Source organism: Psammomys obesus, unplaced genomic scaffold (assembly GCF_907164565.1).
Source record: "Psammomys obesus unplaced genomic scaffold, mPsaObe1.curated_primary_1811, whole genome shotgun sequence".
Lineage (NCBI taxonomy): Eukaryota > Metazoa > Chordata > Mammalia > Rodentia > Muridae > Psammomys > Psammomys obesus.
The window spans coordinates 23249863-23256447 of record NW_026591086.1 but is presented as its reverse complement, the minus strand read 5'-3'; positions in this window follow the sequence as shown (position 1 = coordinate 23256447).

Below are 6585 nucleotides of genomic sequence, written 5' to 3'. Positions count from 1 at the left end.
GATTTAGATTGTGTTAGGTACTGTGAGTCATCTAGATATGGTCTCAAGTATAAGATAGGTTATACATGTAGCTTATATGCAACTGCTATGCCATTTGAGATAAGAGACTTAGATATATATGATTCTGGCATGGGCAGAGGGTTCTGGAATCAATCCTGCACGGATTGATTTTACATGGAACTTTTTTTGTGTGTGGGACTCTTAAGAGTGGGAGTAGGGGTGTTTCTGACTCTTTCACATGCTCTTGGGACCCTTTCCCTCTTACTGGGTTGATTCACCCAGCCCTGTTATTAGTGTCTGTACCGAGCTTTACTATAGTCTTTTAATGTCAGGACATGTATCTTCTTTCACTTTCTTTTCTCGCCTGTACTTTGGCAACAGACTATTCTACCTCCTTCTGGCTCCATCTAGTATGTCTTTTTCTCTGTCACTACCACTAATGTTTTTTATAAACTAATCATACACTTATGCCACTTCTTTGCTTGGAGTCTGTCATTGGCATCTTCATCAGCTAAAACTGTTTGAGTTGAAAGTACCAGAAAATAAAATGCAAACTGGTTGAAATTACAAACAGAATTAGAGTTGCCCACAGTAGTTTGTGAGTGCTCTGTACAGAACATGACAGATGGAGTGGCTTCAACAACAGAAACCCATTTTTATACGGTTCTGGAGTCTGGAGTTTCAAAGCCACCACTGCCTTCGTGTATAGGTGTCAGTGAGCCTGGTTTCTTACGCAACCTCTCTCCTCGGCTGCATTTGCTGCCTTGGTACTATATTCTCCCTGTCACTATTATGATGGGATTGGGATTGCCTTAAAGAACGCGGTTTTAACTCCACCTTGTTTTACAAAGGGTCTAACTGCAAACATACACAGTTTCTGAAGTTCTGGGTGTTAAAGTTAAACAGGGAATATATAGAAAGTTAAACGAAATTCATTGAGATCCCAGCATAAGTGGGCTTCAGACAAAGCTTGACCAAGGTCTCCAATACAGTCACCAGTAGCCCGATCTTTTCCTTCCCCAAGCTTGCCTGCTTTACTTAAGTTCCATCTTTCCTGTCAGTCACGATGCTTCCTGTGTAGATATGCCATCATTCTTCATAACATTTCTGGGTTTCATTCACTGGGAATGTCTAGGAGCATGTACCTCTCCTCTTGGAACCTGAAGGGTGATAGGAAGGTAAAGGTAGGCTAAGGCAGAAAGGTGCCTTTGCACTGAAGAACTCTATTGTTTTGAGAATAAAGTACAAATTATTAGGTGTGAGTTACAAGGCTGTTTTCTAAGTGGTCTCACTTAATCTTTTCAACTCCATTTTTTTTTTTTTTTTGGTCAGGTACCTACCACTGCAGTGGTAGTCTGATCATTGCAAACTCACTTTGTGCCCTCACACATGCCCTTTCTCTTTTTTTGCAATGACCTAAGTCAGGGAGCATCTCTGCGAGGCCTTTATACAGAGCGGTGCTACTCTGTATGATATTGAAAGTTGTGCATTACATAACTTCGGGGCATTACCACTTACACACACTGTGACCCGACTGTTGCCCTATAGATTGTGTGACATAAAACCTTCACTACTGGGCATGGTGACCTTGGCCCTCTTTGTCTAACACCATGTTACATTTAAATGACTTACTTAAAAGGCTGTCATTCTTCCAGCGTGTGGGGTTGGTGGAGGTCATCACTGTATCATAATAGTACTTAGAGCACATTTGCCTTTAGATCTGCATTTTTCCCTGCGATGGCCACTCGAAACACTGATGTATTTGTAAAATGAATGTTTTTTCCCCCCAAAACATTGTCATTCTTGTTGCAGCTGAAGAAACTGAGACTTGGAAACACAGGCAATTAGATAAATAATAACAGAGGAGATCCCCCACTCTCCTTTCGCACTGGTTCAGAAAAATGATGGGCATTGGGTTTCTGCATCGAGAATGAGAGTACCCAAGCCTTGCTCATTTACTTCATGTACAGAAAGGTTAGCCACTCACCTTACTTCTGCTGATGAAGTGAGATTACATGTGTGATTGTACTGTGAAGCAGAGATTCATATATTATACAACATGAAGTATTATTTTCTAACTATAGCTTGGTATTAATAGCTTCCAACTGTATAATTAGCCTTGAATGCATGCTTTCAAGAGATGCGCATTTTAAACTTTTGTTGCTGCAAAGTAAAATGGACCCTTGAAATTCATTTGCAGATCAGTGCTGTGGCCACACAGGAATCGGAGCAGCCTAGTGTACGACCCATGTAAGGCCAAGACAAGCAGCCTGGCAAGACATTTCCCCTTGTGCTGTTAGTTCTCATTAGCTGAATTCAAATTCCAGTGGTGATAATACACACGTTTCCAACCACATATAGATTCTGCCTCTATAAAAGGAAAAAAATCTATAAATGTAATCACCTTTCCCTTGTCAGCTAATGTAACACAGTGGTATCTTTAAAACAGTTTTCTTTAGTTGCTTTTCTGTGATTTATTCCTCCTGCATGGATTGGGATATGAGCAGCACTGTGTTTCAATAGATTTTTTTCTCCTTTTTTTTCCTATAGCTTTTAACCAGTTACAAAGGGTGTCTGCCTCTACCTGCACACAATCTTGCCACAGAAATGAAACAGGCTTTTAAGGCTTGAAAGAAAAGAAAAGAGAGGATTGGGGGCAAATTGCCATTTCATCATTTTGTGAGGCAAATATTATATATCAGGGAAAAAGACTTTTTTAAAAAAGAGGGTGTAATTTAGGAGTGTCTAAAGGTGTTTTGTTAGGTTGATTGTGTATCAGGGTTTTAAAGAAGGGGTCTATAGATTTTTAAGTGCCTGCCCCTGTAAGGTGTGCCTAATCTACTGTAAATTATACTTCCCACTCCCAGAGCTGGGAGAAGAGATTCCTTTTCCATTTAAAATCTGAACTAATATAGACCTGACCACCCAGGGATCTGCCTCATGGTCTGATGTTTTATCACCTCAATTGAGAAGGGCAGGTTGTACATATTGGCCTGTCCTTGGCATGATTCACAGGAGGCTGTGCTGTCTGCCTGCCTTCCACAGGCTGGAGAGATCCATATTTCCTTTGAGTTTGTGCCAAGGCACATTGCTAAATAAGAAGATGCTGCTATAAGGCTGGGATTTATCCTCTCTGTCCAGGGAAGCTTGCTCGCTTTCTATTTTAAAGTTGTAGGCTGTTTACTTGTTTGGAAAAATCCAATGGGAAATGAATAAGTAAAACATCCACCGACATGCTTCAGGAGGCTGGAAATAGGTCGCAGGACACAGTTTCTTTTTTATTTTTATGTACCAGCAATTTATATGTATTTTAGGTTTCCTTTTCACGGGCTTCTAAATTGCATGAATCAGAGATAGTAATAGCAATCAGCCTTTGACCTTTGTGTGTTTGTGTGTGTGTGTGTGTGTTTCCAGAAGTTTCCTCTTCCACTTTTTGTTTTCAGAAAATTCCAAATGTGCAGAACAGTTCAGAGAGCAACATTTGTGCTTGGCTCTTCTCTCTTTTTGTTGTATCGCTGAAGGTAAGTTTATGCACTATAGTGACACCTGCTTCTCAGATGCTTCACCATAAGCCTCTTCTGCACATACAAGACCCTCACATGATCCTATCCAAGGACTGTAACACTGCTACAAGCACAGATGAACATATGGTCCATTTTCAGAATCTCTCCAATTGCCCCCAAAGGTTTTCTGTTGTTATTCTTTTGCTAAATCCAAAATCCAGGTGGGAGCACGCATTGTATTTAGTCACTTTGTTTCATTAGTCTCCTTTCAGTAAGAACAGTCCCAGTGATTTTTGTTCCATTAATTAGTCAAAATTCCAGGGAGTGTGTCCTAAAGAAACATTGCAACCATCCTGAAGATACCTGATAAGCTAGGGCCAGATGGAAGCAGAGGAGAACACCCCCTCTCAGTGGACTTGGAAGGAGGTACGGAAGAGATGAGGGAAGGATGGAGGATTGGGAGGAAAAGAGGGAGTGGGCTACAGCTGGGATACAAGTGAATGTATAAAATTATTTAAAAATAAAAAATATTAAAAAAAGAAAGGCAAAGAGGATGGACATCAGAATAGGGAGAAAATAGGCAACAGGACAGAAGCCTGCCACAGAGGGCCTCTGAAAGGCTGTACCCTGCAGGGGATCAAAGCAGATGCTGAGAATTATGGCCAACCTTTGGGCCTAGTGCAGGGAATCTGATGAAAGAAGGGGGAAATAGTAAGACCTGGAGAGGACAGCAGCTCCACAAGGAGAGCAACAGAACAAAAAAAATCTTGGCACAGGGGTCTTTTCTGAGACTGATACTCCAACCAAGAACCATTCATGGAGATAACCTAGAAACCTTGCACAGATGTAGTGCATAGCAGTTCAGAATCCAAGTGGGTTCTGTTGTAATGGGAACAGTGACTGTCTCTGACATGAACTGATTGGTCTGCTTTTTGATTACCTCCCCCTGCGGAGGAGAGCAGCCTTACCAGGACACAGAAGAAGGCAATGTAGCCACTCCTGATGAGACCTGATAGACTAGAATTAGAAAGAAGGGGAGGAAGACCTCCCCTATCAGTGGACTCGTGGAGAGTATGGGAGAAGGGGGAGGAAGAGTGGGAATGGTAGGGGAAGAGGGAGGGAACTACAGGGGGGATACAAAGTAAATAAACTGTAATTAATAAAAATAAAAGTTAAAGAAGAGAATAGTACCTGACAAATAATAGTTACTCAAATAAAAAAAAAAAAAAAAGAAAGTCCCACAATTTAAGTTTATCTGAGGAGATTCAGGGAGAACACTGAGTCAGAAACAGTCATTATTTGTGTGTTATTCTCTTTTTCAGGTGCATTGTAGATTCATTTGTTTCTGTTGTGTTTCAATTTTCACTGTGTGGTTTTGGGAAATCCCTTTAGATATAAAATTAAATTTGCAAAACATTATAGTTCAGAAGGTAAAGCTACATTTAACAACAAAATGGCTAACTTAAAAGTTTAACTCTTAGTTTTATATATCTTTCAGATAACATTTTCATTTAAAAATAAATAAACATAATATGTAATAAGTATAAGATGGACTGTCTGTTCATTTCATTTTCTAAAATAAGCATAATAATTATACATAATACATAAATAGACAAATATATGCATATATGTGTATAGATGTTACATATGTATTTATTTTCTGTGAGAAAGAAAATAAGAAGAAAGTTGTGATCGCTTATCTTGGTTGTCAATCGGTGGTAGGAATGCCAACAAACACGTTTCTTGGTCATTCCAAGAGATTAATTGAAGAAAGATGCTCCACACTAAATGTGAGTGCATCCTTTCAAGGGCTGTGGCTGAGGCTGAATAATTAAAAGACACTGAAGAGAGGAGCAGCAGCATTCATCTCTCTCTGCATTCTGAATATGAACAAGCTATGGACTATATAGTCATGGAGGCTTATAGTAAGTTTCCAGAAAGCATTTGAGGCCAGACCATGTATATGAATGTACACGTTTAGATTTAATTAAAGGAGGTACTAAGGGGTCCTTGCATGACTCTGTGAAGGTGCTATGTAGGTTGCAATGGAAATCCCAGGCTGTTGGAGATGCCAGGACTGTGGAATATCAGCTGAGAAAAATGATAGCCACAGAGTAGGGCTTGTCCAGGAGAAAGGCTGTGTGTGCTATAGGCAGCATAGTTGAGAGACAGGATTTGCTAAATCCTTTAAACAAAGATGATGTCACCACAAGCCCCAGATACCAGGAACCTGTAGGTTTTGGTGTTTTTTTTTTTCAAATGGATTTTACTCTTGCTTTGGTCGTATGTATGTATGTATGTATGTATGTATGTATGTATGTATGTATTTATTTATTTTTCTTGCTATAGCCCCATTCCTCCTTTTACAATGACATATTTATTGTCTGCATGTCTATATTAGAAATCTGGAGCTTACTTAGATTTCATAGGAGAGTTGAGAGTTTGAGTCTCAGAAGACTCTAAGACTGCATTCTTGAATAATGTTAGAAATGCTAAGACTTTGGTAGATAACTTTCAGGGACAGAGTAAAGGTATTTTGCATTATGAGATGAATACAGAGCTTTGGAGATCAGTGGTGGATGTTAGGACTTATGAATGAAACTACTCTTGTTTCTCTTCATATTATATGAATCTTTTGCATTTTCAAAAATTGATGTATCTGGTTGTCAAGTTGGCAAAAACCGTACTTGTGATGGTTATCCTTGATTGTCACCTTGATTCTGATTTCAAAACAAACTAAGAGATGTGCCTTTTGGTATGTGACACAGGACACTTTCAGAGAGGATAACTAATTAAGCTAGGTAGCTGGCATCCTTTCATGAGCTATGATCCCAGATTGTTTTTAAGAAAGAGAAGCCTGGGACTGAAGAAATGGCTTGGTGCTTAAGAACACACACTCCTCTTGCAGGAAATCCAAGTTCAGTTTCTAGAACTCATATCAGGTGGCTCATGCCTACTTGTATCAATCTTCAGCAGACCTGATGGCCCTCTTCTGGGCCAGGGGCACCTACACTTACATAAGTGAGTGCATGTAAACACACACACACACACACACACACACACACACACACACACACACACA